General features: G+C 51.6%; 1 long non-coding RNA gene across 1 annotated transcript in view; it reads right to left on the reverse strand.

Moving 5' to 3' along the window:
* The window catches only part of LOC148184298 (uncharacterized), a 49,276-nt gene extending 36,047 nt beyond the window's left edge, over nt 1-13,229 (reverse strand). The window contains exon 1 of the long non-coding RNA XR_015772446.1: nt 12,804-13,229. This is a non-coding gene — a long non-coding RNA (uncharacterized LOC148184298). The remainder of the gene's footprint in view (nt 1-12,803) is intronic.
* Between the last annotated feature and the right edge of the window lie 356 nt (nt 13,230-13,585).

The raw sequence follows: 13,585 nt of genomic DNA on the forward strand, positions 1-13,585 counted from the left end.
CAGTGCTGCCCTGAGTGAGCCCATGGGATAATGCTGGAAGGGGGCAACATGGACAATGTGGGGCCACGTGTGCAGGTAGGTGGGTGTGCAGGAATGCGTGGCCTCTGGTGAGCACCTGTGTGCTGGTGCTGTGCATGTGCCTGCAGTGGGGAGTGGATGCCAGGGATGGATGTTTGGGATGTGCATGTGTGCATCAAGTGCTGCAGTGCAGGGTGAGCAGCGACTGTGGGTATGAGTCTGTTCCTTGCTGAGAACACCGGCGCATTTGTGAGGTGTCACAGGGAGCGGTGGGTCCCCTGTGGGCTGCCTTGTGTGTGTGTGGCAGCATTTACCTCGGTGAGACACCGCTGTGTTACTGCACACCTGCAGCACCTTGGGGAAGCAGTGCAGTGCAGCAGCACAAAACTATGGGAGAGTGCATGTACTGGAGAGCACCCCTGGGAGCATCCAGGCTCGCAGGGATGGGATCCCCTCTCTGGGTGGAACAGTCTGTCTGGCTCCTGCACTGCCTCGTCTCCTGGACTCCGCTTTTCCTTTCTCGCCTTCCCTCAGCTCCCCTCGCTCACTGGCAGCAGCATGCTCTGCCCTGGGAACCAACTCCCACTCACCACACTGGGAGGGAACTCCTTTCTTAGCAGCTCCCTGGTATTTTCCCATATCAAGAGCAAGAAAAAACTCACTGGGCAACCTCAACTGGACCTATTTCCTTTCTATGTCCTTATTCCTCTTTCCAGCCCACAGGAACTGCATTACAAACTCACAGATTTTCACCCAAACCCACAAACCTCCACCCCCAAACCCCAAACACTACAAACCAGACTCAGTTCACATCCAAGCCATGGGCCATCTCAGGCTGACGCAGCTCTGGGAGGGCACCTCAAGGTAACAGAGTTAGGAGAGAGCGGTCCCTGTAGCTGGGAATATGGAGAGGCTCCTGCAGCTGCAGCCATATCTGTCTGACTTTCAGCTACCCAGCCAGAATCACCCATAGCTGGGGTTGGAGTAAGAAATTTTATGCAGGAATTGCAGTCAGCACAGCTCAAACTCACACTTCTGGAGGCAAAGGAACATGTCTTAACTGCTCCATTATTGCTCCTATCAAAAGGCTTAACCTCCAGCCAGATCCCACTTCCAGGAGAACTGCCAGGCTGGGTTCCAAAGCACCAAAGCCTGTCCACTTGGAGCACACCCTGGGGCAGTGGGACTTGAGTAAGAAGAAAACCCCAAAGGCATTTTTTTAGTTCTTTAGCCAATTCTGCAGATCAATACTTCCCCCCAAACACCCCACCTGGAGCTCTTCTTGTTTTTTCTGAGGCTCATCTAAATTATTCAACTCCCCAAACTCAATTGCAAACAACTGGCCTCCATTTCAGGCTTTGCTTTTGCCCTATATCCCACTTTGCACCTATTCCCTCTGGAGGACAAAACTAGCACACAGGAGGCACTTGTGAAAATATGCACTGCTTCCCTGGAAGGCTTCATGGGCTCCTAGTAAGACCCAGTTTCACCCAGGACCAGAAACATACAGTTTTGCCATGAAATGAAGCCTTAACACTTAAGCATCATCTGGTTTTGTCTCAACTGCAGTCCTGAATCTGGAATATCCCCAAACTATCAGTGCAAATCCTATGCACTCAAAGCCTCACCTCTAAGTTCCATTTTGAACATTTTGTCTCCAGTTTTCTTCTGAACTCACTTTACACATAAGTGTTCTGTACCAGATCCCTTCTCTGATGTTTTCTCCACACCATACAAGATGACAGACTGGGAAAGTCTGGCTCTCTGATCCACTGCATAGCAGCAGTCACGACCCACAGTGCAGGTCTCCAGGAAGCAGGACAGGATTTGCCAGATTTTTTTCTCCCTACAGAGGAGCCCTGCTCATGGCTTAGACAGTTTGGGAGACCTTTTTCACTGCTGGAAATCATAACCAGGAAAATAGCCCTCTGTGGTCATATTTAAATACGAAAAGCATGGAACCAGCATCAGTGCTTGCTTGGGGCTCTCCCCTGTGCAGCACCACAGCATTGCTACTCCAGTTCTTCCCTCAGACTGAGGTCTTTCCCTCCAGCCCTGTGTCCTTCTCTTCCCTGCTCAGCTTCATGAGCAGCTCCTGCCGATGCCTTTTCCACATCCTGCCCTGCAGCCCTGCCAGCTTTCCAGGCCCACCAGGCACACAGAGAGTGAGCCCCTGATTACCATTCAAACTGGATTCTCATTAGGCTGAAATGCCCCTCCAGGAGATCCATTAACAGTCCATAAGGTTAACTTAATCCAGCCAGTCTTGTGTGGTCTCTGCCCAAATTCCCTATTACATTAACAATCTTGAGCCTTAATTAGCATGTGAGGCAGAGGTGGCATTATTAATGGAGATAATATGGAGCATTAAGAATAAACAGTCCAGGCTGCCTCTCCCCCACCATGCATGCAAATCCTCTTCTGTGCAGAGACAGTGTGAGCTTCCCCCACGAGCAGCACCGTGAGGGGCTGGGGTGCCCCAGACCAAAGACAAACCCTGGAGCATATGGCCAGGCTGCTGCAGGAGGATGATGGGGAGGAAATGGAATCCCGGAGTGACCCTTTGTCTGCCTGGGAGATGAGGGGCTGATAACGGGAGGACCACGGTATGGCAAGTCCTGCGAGGCAAATCCTTGCACCAGGAAGGAGCTGCCACGTCCTTGGCTAATCCAGCCATCCCATCTTTTGGGAGGCTTGGCAAAGCAAGGCCAAGGTTGTGTGAATTTCTATTCCTTTGCACATTCAGTTCACGCTGCCGTGTGCACGCACGTAGGATAATGCGATGGGCGCATGGGCTGGAACACCACGTGTAAGGAGGGGGCTCTGAGGAGCAAAATGCTCCTCAGGAATCTCCTTTCTGACCACTGAACCCCAGTACACTGAGAATACAGGACAGGACAGAGGAGCTTCAGCTGAAGGAGAGAAACAGTCCTTTGTGGGAGCAGAGAATAAATGATGGGGGTTCCAGCTTGGTGCAGATTGACTGTGTGGTGGGGAAGGGACAGGTCCCTTTTCAGACAGGCTAGCGACTGGCTGCACAGGTGGCTGCTCGAAACAACTTGGTCATTACAGGTGAAGGGGCAGTCTGGGGCCCCTCCCAGGCCAGGTAGAGCCAGCACAGGTTAGAGTAGAGAAGGGGAGGACTGGTGCTGCCAGCAGCAGCAAGGGGTTGGGGCAGCAAAGGGTCAGGGATGCACTGAGTATCAGCCAGGAGAAATTACAAGCCTGACACTTTCTTCTAATACAGGCACTTGCAAAATCATAAGGCAAAACAGGGGAGGAGAGAAGTAGAAGCAGCTAAGCCAAGGAAGCAGAGCCTAATGACAGGACCTCTGGACTGCTAATTTCCTTCCAGCAGCACCCAGCAGTATAGGGGCAAAGAGAGAAGTGTGTCTCAGGGATCCACAACTGCAGGGAATGGCTTCCTGGCTTGTCCCCGTTCCAGCATGGCTCCATTGTGCTCAGTGTGTCCCTCCAGGCTTTGCAGAAGGGCTTGCACTGAGAGCAATGTTCCCTGAAGCACAGAGTGATATCCCCGTGCCTCGGCCCTGCAGCACTCGGCCAGTGCTAAGTAGCCTTGCTTAGCAAGGAGCAGTGCCTCAGGCTGGGCTGCTGTCTCCCAGGGCTGCACTCAGCATCAGCCCAGCTGCCTTTGCATGCCCAGAGGTGCAGCAGACAACATCAGAGGCCCTGAGCCAAGCCCAGCTCTTCCACTTTCCAGCACAGCAAGTTCCCACTCCCCTAGGCCCACCAGCCAGCCCCTGCCAAATCCATTTGTCGAATCTTGCGCTTTCTACTAATCCTGTTGAGCCATCCTTTAAGTTGCTCTGAGGCAGAGATAGAAAAATACAAAGATGCCTTAAGAAGCTTCCCCTGACCTTGCTCAATTCAAGATAAAGGGCTTTGATTTAAAAAATTACAGTGGGGGTCTGTCACTGATCCACTGCATGGATTAAAGGGAAACAAACAGAGACACAGGATGCAGCTAGTGCTAGGTGAGCAGTCACAGGGAAGGGAGAAAGGTTACAACCAGCATGGGGGAGGAGACAAAACAAAACAAAGGACAGAAAGTGAGAGGGAAGGAAGAAAGCAATAACTTCTCCCTTGCCATCTCTGTGCTTGACTGTTGGTAGAAAAGCTTTGTACATTCATGATGTTATACAACATGTCCCACCACCTTTATTGATCTGTAAGGAAGAACGAGGCAGCTGCACTCTCTGCAGTGTGATCAGGCTGGGGACAGGGTGCTGGGACTGGAGAGGAGCTCCTTGCCCTGTCAGAAACATCCAGTGGGGTACCTGACTGAAATCCCAAGGCACAGAAGCCTGCTAAAGAGATTGTCATCACTATCTCTCTTTAAGACATTGTTCGGACCTTTCTTCCTCCACCCCTTGACCCTTCCTTCACACCAGACCTCTCAGCTCATCTCCTTCCCTTCCTGACAGTGTTGTCTCTCACTCTCCCTGCTGCTTGTCCTGGCCCACATCACATCTGACAGCATCTAAACAGACTTCCCACCACCCACCTCAGTCCCCTACAGCCCTTGACTCAAAGGTTACTCAGAACAACTTTCCTCTGCAGGAAATGTCATAATGTCATAAGGACTAGTGAAGGCACCTTCTTCTTTCCCTGTACCCTCCAGCATTTGCTGCACCCCACAAGTGCAGTCCCAGGCATGAGCCTGTTTCCTCCCGCTGAACCTGTTCTGTAAGATGGCTGATGTTTCACTTTCATTCTTCTTTTACAGGTATGTTAACCAGAAAAGGAAGCTTAAAGAAGGTGTACACCTCTCATAAAAAAATGCTGGAAAACAGATAACAATGGATGAGGAGAAGGCTAAAGTACTCAGCAACCTTTTTTGCCTCAGTCTTCAATGGCAACATTTCTTCCCACATCTCTTGAGTGGATGGACAGCAGGACTTGGAGAGCAAAGTGCTTCCCTCTCTGAGTTCAGGTTCATGAGCACCTGGGGAACCTGAACATACATAAATAAGTCTATGGGCCCTGACAAGATGCATCCCAGAATCTTGAGGGAATTGTCCAATGTAGTTGCCAAGCCAGTCTCCATGATATTAAAGAAGTCATGGAGGTAAAATGAAGTTCGAGGTGACTGGGAGAAGGGAAGCACTGTACCCATCTATAAAAGGGGTAGAAAGGAGAACCCTAGGAACTACCAACCTGTCAGCCTTGCTTCTGTGCCTGGGAAGATCATGGGAGATCCCCTTCCTATGTTTCAAGCCTCATCAGAGCCTACCCAGTTCTGTCTTGACGACCAAGGGCACCTTCAGCTGGTTTCAGAATTTTTGCCCACCTTCTTCAGCTCCTCCTGTACCATGCAGGGATGTGTGGGCACTGTAGCTGACTCAAACATTTTCACCGGAGTGGGACCTGGTGCAGCTCATTGCTGTGATGTCACTTCCCACCCAGCAATGCCCCATGTCCTGTTGCTAAAAGCTCCACCACTGTAGCCAAGAAGAAGGCAGCTGATAGATGCAAAGAGATGAAAGGTGAAGGGATACTGGAAAAGAGACAGCAGAGACCATAAAATGAGACAGGTCTATAAAACCACAGATGACAGAGGAAGGGCAGAGGAAAGAGGTGTTAACAGTCTCTTCCCACTCAAAAATCAAAAAGGGTCAGGAAATTAAACCAGAAAGTCACAGGTTCAAGACAAACTGCATGCTTATGCTGCACAACTTCCTACTGTGAGGTTCTGAGGATGCTAAAACTTTACCTGACCTCAAAAATTGGCGGGACAAATTCAGAGAAGAAACAAATCCACCAAGAACTATAAAGTGCACAGCAGATCTTCCAGCACTGGGTCCCTCAAATATGTATCACTGGAGGCTGAAAAGGTGTTCAGAGGAAGTGCTGCTCCACAGTTGTCCTGCCTGTATGCTAGTCCCTCTTTCAGCTACAGCTGGAGATACTCCACTGGAAGGACCACAGACCTGCCTTGGTATGGTCCTTTTTGTATTCCTATGGCTTTCCATAGCCAGGCTGACACAGAAGTCATGGGAAAGAGTAGCTCTGAGTAACAGTATCATTTTGGAGATGGATGGACAAGACAGCAAACAACAGAGCTCATTCCACTAAAGGTTTTTTTTTTCTTCCCTGACCAAAAGCTGTAAGGAGGTCAGGTGTCATTTAAACCAGTCATTCCAGTACAGATCCTTGCTGGGAATAACATCTCTGCTTGAGCCCTAGCTCCCTCAGTGCCTATTTCCAGACTTTTCTAAGACCAAATCCCCTTTCCCTGTTGATAAACAACAGAACCCTTTAAACAGACCATCTGTAACAGGTCCAACCCCCTTGAATTCCCTTCCATTTCCCTGACCTGTCTATCACACTATTCACGGCAGGCTCTCCACACTAATCCTTTTATTATGATCTCACTCAATTTTCCTGGCCTATGACTGCAATGAGGAAAAAAAAAAGGAGGGGTATTAATCCTTCTGACCTTGTTGTCCCAATTCTGGGCCATCTGTGACTAGGAATTCAGAGGAGGGAAGTCTGATCCTCCTGACCCCACTATCAACCCCTTGCTTTGGGAGGTTCAGTTTGTACTGTCCTAGAAAGATGGGGAAAAGCCCCTTTTCATTTACAGGCTCTTTCTACAGGGTTGCTTCCTAGACTACCTTTCCAGCCAGAGAGGGTGGAGGGAATGTCCTCCACCTCCATCAGACTCTGTTTACTTATTCCTCCTGTATCACCTCTCTGCTCCCTCAACAGCAGTGTCTGTGGGTTCTTTCCAGCCATGAGACAGGGAATCAATAAAAGGTGAATTACAATCAAACATCTCTCAGAATTTCCCTGGCAATGCTGCATATAAAGAGGAGGCCTTGCAGCTCACTCCACTTCCACCACTGGCCAAGTGCAGCCTGTTCCCCCCACCCCTTCCCACCACCATGTTTCCTTGCTGCCAGCAGTTGCATCTCCATGAACCTGCCACACTATTTCATAGGTGGTTTGAGCACTCACAACAAGCTTTCATGTATCCTCAATAGACAAATATTCTCCTCTTTGCTCAGCTTCATCCATGCCTCTGACTTTGCCCAATTTTTGCCACTTTAAACGATCTCCTCCTTTCCTTGGTGTTTACAGTTCTCAATACACACAGACTTTTACATGTGAACATTTAGTCAAACTCTATGTATTTTGTCCTTTCAATCTCTCCTCATAAATAAGTACCTTCAGCCCTTTCATAATTTTTATTGCTCTTCTCTGAATTCCCTCCAATTTATCACCCTCCTTCAGCTAGCACATCACCCAAGTTTGCATGCTAGGTTTTCCAGACTGATCTTACTAAGGCCTTGGAAATCACATGAATTCAGTCTCCCTAGCGCTTCAAGGCTTGATGTTTCTGCGTGCACCTGAGTTTCTGGATGTCAGGAAAGCAGTCTCACTTCAGACATGTGGCACCAGGTAACACAACTCAAGTCTGTCTCCCCAGGGAGAGGAAGCAGAAGGTTCATGAGAGGTGGGGAGAAGACGACACATGGACAGGTGGGGACAGATGTCCTGCAGCTGAACAAGGGACACGACTACAAACCCTTATGTACTCACACACCTTGAGAAAAGACATCAAGTCCTGGCTATGGAAAAGGTGCATATACACACACACACATAAACACACACGTGTTCGCTGCACAAACAAACCCCTGGTGACCTGCATCACACAGGAGTGCACACAGGAACACGTACAGGGATAATACCACGAGGCAGGAATGACACACGTGGGCATGGAGACTTTGGGCATGCACACAAGAGGACAGGACAAAGTCTAGCAGAAAATGGTGCTCTCCCTGCTCACAAACATACATGTTCTCATGCATAAACCAATGCTCCCAGAGGAAAGATAGCAGCTCATGGAGCCCTTATAGTAGCCTAAAAATACACAGGCAGCTCTGACCCATCTGGTCTGCAGATAGAGCCCATGAGCCATGGAAAGAATGAAGACAAACATATGACACCTTGCCTTAAGGCACCTGGTAGCACATGCATCGTACTGAGACAGTCTTCATATCTACAGACCCTTCCATAGTGATTACACTAGCAAATACAATACAATACAAATACAAAGCTATTCAGAAGTGAGGTGAAAGATGAGGACCACAGAGAGAAAGAAAGGGACTCTTTACAGGGCAGTTGTGGCAAAGCTAGGGATCCTTCCTCCTACTCTGTGTCCCCCTCCCTGAGTCATGTTACAGGTGGTCCTTCCTCACAGGGATGTATTTGCTCCATCACTCTGCCATCAGAGATCCAAAGGAGTCAAAAGCACACACAGTTTCTTGCCAACAGTCTTTCCCCTACAACTTACCAAAACCAGACATTATTAACATTTTGTGAGCATCAATGTATAGAGAAGAACATGAATTCTTGGCCCCTAGACACAGCTTCTCACTTCTGTGAAATTCATGCTGCACCATCAGCTCCCCAGAGCATCACCTGGAATGAAATTCTGTGCTAAAGGGCTGAAAAGCTGGAGATGCACTCCCCAGGGTGACTGCAGACAGGAAAGAACAGTCCCAGCACAGCAGTCAGGTCAACACAGAATGGGCTTCACCTTCACCAGCTGAACAGACTCGGCAGTGGGGTTTTGATCCCATGTCTATCTCCATGGCATCTGATGCTATGCTATAGGGCACCATGCATCCACTGAGACTCCCCACACCACTGATGCCTGGGGACTTCTATAGACTCCTCGCAAGTGGCAACATCTAGGGACAAAACCCATCAAGTCATTCACCTCAACCTGACTCCTGGTAGCTTGTTTCCCACCTCTTAAAATGCCGTGGAAAGAGTGACAACTGCCCTTCCCTCCTCCTGTACCTCAGCTGGTCAGCTGGAACTGGATTTCCTCTTGGCTTATGAATGTTGAGAAAATGAGGTCATTTCTCCTCAGTGACAGAAAATTATTTGGTGAGGAAAGCAGTTCATCTCAGGCAATGGCTGTGTACCCCTGAGCTACCCAGGAGACCCTTAAAGAGGAGGTCAGGGCGAAGCAAGGCACGAAACCAACACCAGCTGGGGAGCACAGGAAAGTCATAGCACAAATGCAGCGCTGCTAAAGTGAGGCTGTAACTGCTGCCAGACCAGCTCACCACTGAAGCAAACACAACAGCAGTCCCAGAGTCATTGTCACCTCCAAAGTGTCAAGCTTGACTCATCTGGGGACTTAAATACAGCACTCATCTGTTTCACAGCTGTGAGAAACTCATCCTGACCCAGCAGAGAGAAAGGGCTGGAGGTGGGTCACAGCCCCTTGGTCTGCTCCCTGAGCTTTGCACTCTCCCCTTCCAGACCATAGAAGGGATTCAGTGACCCACTGCCCTGGCAAAAGAGGTGGCTCCCATGCATTCCTCTTGCCTCCCCTTCAGTAGCTCACTCCGTGTCTTCCCTCACCCTCTTCCCACATGGAAAGGCACTGGGGGACACAGAGCTCTGCTCCTTTACAGCTGCTCAAGCACTTGCTGTAAGTCCAGTCTGGGAAATCCTCACCAGCAGGACCTGCAGAGCTGCCAGGCAAACTCCACAGCTGCCAGCAGCCTGGGATCCCTCACTGTTCAGGACAGCTCTGCTCCTCCATGAAGGAGAAAAGCACAACCACATCTGTTCCCAGAAAAGGGGATGTTTTCCTGGAAGACACGTGCTCTGCACCTAAGCTGCTTCTGTCCTGCTCTGGTGCACAGGCATGGGCAAGGGCTGCAAGTGTTTTTTGGGACATCACATCCCTTTACAAGAGCAAGGCGGCCCTCATGAGCTCACAAGGGTGTGAGGACAGAGGTGTTCCCTGCATGTCCTCTGCCCTCCCTCACACTAATAAAAGAAACAGCTTAGCCCAGGTCCATATTTACAGGGACCAAGGGGGAAAAGCCCTCAGTATTTAGGATGAAGGTGAGAGCAGCCAGGTCTCTCTCCCTCAGCAAACGTGCTGATATTTTCTGACACAGCTGATAAGAGCACTGGGAGGTTTCAACAGGCCCTGATATGACCAGTAGCTTTTTTCCCAGGTGGGCAGAGCTTTTCACCACTCTTCAGCAGGGTCAGGTGAGGCAGCTGCACTCTGCCTGGAGCTGCATCTGGCTTCTGACATGACCCAGGTAAGAGCAAACATCACAGACATCATCGCAGCTATGTTTGCCTCCCTTCTGCCTTCCCTGCGATTTTTACCTTTCCGATTTGCAAGCTGCCCCCCAGCAAAACCTACACCTCCGTATGCCCCCCTTTCCCAAATGCCCTCTCTACCCTCCAAGTGGCTTCTGCTCCACAGCGTAGCTTTGCACCAGTGCGGCAGATCAGACAGCATATTCCCAAATACCCACTTTGCCTGGAGCTGGGGGAAGAGCGGGAAAGGCCATGCATCCACAGTTCTTCCCTTGGTGTCATAGTTTTCAATGGGGGAAAAGCAACGAAGGCAGTTTGCTTCATGCTGACAAATCTGCATGCTTGCGGGTTGGGTGCCCTGAAAGCCAATCACCCCCCAAGGAAAATAATGGCGTGAGGAGGGTGGCAGATGGGGAAGGGGTTGGGGGTGGGGGCAAGGTTGGTAGGTTGGGGAAATCAGTGGGATTAAAGTGTCTGCTCCTCACCCCTGGCACTGCATCGGCACCCTTCCACTCCCTGCAGCTTCCTCACTGCTGCTGGTACGGTCTGCACAGAGCGGGGAGGCGAGAGGGGGGCTGTATTTAAATGTATTAATAATGCATGTTCCATGCAAATGAAGCTTTCCTTGAATATTACATTAGCGATGCTGTCAGGCTGCGCTTCTTGGGACCCAGGAGTGACGGGATGAGTGGGGACCCGGAAGGGGGGTGTGGGGAGGTAGGGCTCACCAGAAATTCCCTCGTACCCCAGCACAGCCTCCTTTCTCCCCCTCCAGCCCAGCTCCCCCACATTACACACACTCCCACTCGCTCCCACCTCTCCGTGCATGACAAATTCCTTGGCTCGCAGCGTGCAATGCAGCCAGGCTCCCCAGGCCCCCTCCAGTGGCATGGCCCACCCCACTCCCTCCATAATCTTTACCCCCCCACCTCCAATGTCAGCAATCCTCTCCCTGCTCCACAGCTTGCTTTATAGCTCTGTACCTCCCGAGCAGGGAGAAGGGTCCTGCTCTGCAGCCTTTAGGGGCAGGGAAGGGCAGCAGTTCCCAAGTCTGGCCTGCACATGTGCACCCCTTTTGCTTGCACCCACCGTGCCCGTGTGAGCCCAGAGTGGGTGCCACAGCTCCGCGGGCTGTGCCAGACGTGTTTGCCCGCAGCACAGGAGCGATGCTCTCCGTCCCCATCACCGACACCCCCTTCCCTGGGCGCTGGAGAGGCTCTCTGGTGTTTGTGCACAGCTCTGTGCACACTCAGGCGTGGGACACGCAGCCGTGTGTTGCATGGTGGGGCACACCAGCGCACACACGCGAGAGGGCATTACGTGTCACAATATTGTCACAATTACGCACAGCAGCTGCCGAATGTGCTGCCTCCTGCAGTATTAGCTGATTTATGCTGCCTTTCCCCAGCCAGATCCAAGCTCTGGAATGGGAACAGAGGCAGCTGTGCACTCCTGCCTGTCCTGGGATGAGAATAGGATGCGCCTGTTCGTCTCTCTCCCCAACCCCCACCCCTCCTCCTTCCCCCTCCTTTTGCTCCCATTCATTCATTCAGCTTCTCCTCCCCCCCCATCCCATGCCCCAAAGCAGGAAGATCCTTATGCATAAAAATGTGGGCATGCTTTCTCTGGTGGAATAAACGGGCATGCAGACACCCTGCAGGCAATACATACACACTTACATATGCATTGGAGTAGCTGTCCTGGGCCCCTACATGAATACCCGGCTCCCACCACCACCACAGACACATTCACACACCCGACAGACACCACGCAATGACTTTTCTGCAGCCAGCCAGTCTCCCAGCAGAGCGGTGTAAGAGCAGAGGAGAGATTTACTCTGCATGCAAACCAGGCGAATATTCACACACCGCACGACGGACAGACACACAGACACGGACAAACCACTGTCCGCAGGGGCTCCCCGACAAAGTTTGCAGAGAGACAGGGAGCAGGGGGCTGAGGGATGAGACTGAGTCCTTCTCTGTCCCATAACTGCAGGCAATACCCGGAGAGGTCTGCCTGTCTGCACATGCATGCATGTGTGGGGGTACACACATACACCTATAGCTACACCTATACACGGCTACACACATGAGCACACACATATATACAGATATATACATGTACATGTACATATATCGCCTCCTCTTGCAAGGTCTGAATAGATGCAGGCGGGTCAAACCCAGCTGTGTGCAGCAAGCCCTGAACCTATTCATGATCCCAGTCCTAAGCAGAGCACACACACACACACACACACACACACACACACACACACACACGCCCGTCTCCAAGCCTCTCTCCCTCCCTCCCATCACCCTATATAAGCATAATCTCCCCCCCTCCCCACACACACACACACCCTGGGCCACTTCCCCATCTCCTTTGCACTCACCCCTCGCCTTCATCCTCAGATCAGAGGCATCCAGCCCCCAGGGAGTGCGTGCACAAGCTGGAGGAAAAGGGCAATCCATGCATCCTGCCCTTCTCCCCCTTTTCCAATCTCAGCTGCTTCTCCGAGAGGCAACACGGACGGCAGCCGGGAGCCGAGGACACGCGAGGCAGCAGCACAAGGACTGCACACAAAAACGTGTCACACACACACACACACCACAAACACACACACACACACCACAAACACACACACACCACAAACACACACACACACCACAAACACGTACCTGCTTCTGGAGGGGCGACTGCTCCCAGCTTCCATACGGGGCATGACAGAGACGAAGTGGAGGCACAAAATACCCCGGTCCTCAAGCAACTTGCAGCCCTGCAGATGTGTTCGGGGGGCGGTGGGGGGGTGTGTGTGGGTATCCCCCACTTGTGTCACCCCTTGGAGCTGGAGCGATGCTCGCCCCGCAGCTGTCTCATTCCCGGCCGCACCTAGGCAGCGCTCCCAGCCATGCACACGCGCGGCCACGGCAGGCGGGGATGGAGCAGCAGTCCAGGGAGGGCACGCACAGCCGGAGGATTTGCTGCCTTCGCCGCATCCGCATCACTGGGGGAAGAAGGCAGAAAGGGCTGTATTGGCATTTAAAACGCAAGTGATTAATTCGCCACAGGCTCGGCTGATAGGGCTCTGGGACCAGAGCCGGCGGCACTGCTTCTCCCAGCTGGGAAGGCTCTGACAGGCAAAGGACCCTCTCCCATGGAGCCAGTTGCGAGCTCTCCTCGCCTGCACAGCCACTGCTCCGGTGCAGGCGGAAAGGGGTGGGCCTCCACCGGAGACATGAGCACACGCATGCAACAGCTGCTGGGAACTGCACACACACACACACACACACACAAACACACACACAGACACAATTCCCCACAACAGCTGCTCAGGAGCTGCACACAACACACAACAGCTTCCCAGGAATACACACAAACAACAGCTGCTGGGGTATCACACACACACACACAGAGGCTACAGCTTCTCAGGATTAAGTCACCCACATGAAAATACAACAGC

The sequence above is a fragment of the Pseudopodoces humilis genome, chromosome 5 (assembly GCF_049639895.1).
Source record: "Pseudopodoces humilis isolate 2021_Gansu_Grassland_sample_001 chromosome 5, ASM4963989v1, whole genome shotgun sequence".
In the NCBI taxonomy this organism is placed as follows: Eukaryota; Metazoa; Chordata; class Aves; order Passeriformes; family Paridae; genus Pseudopodoces; species Pseudopodoces humilis.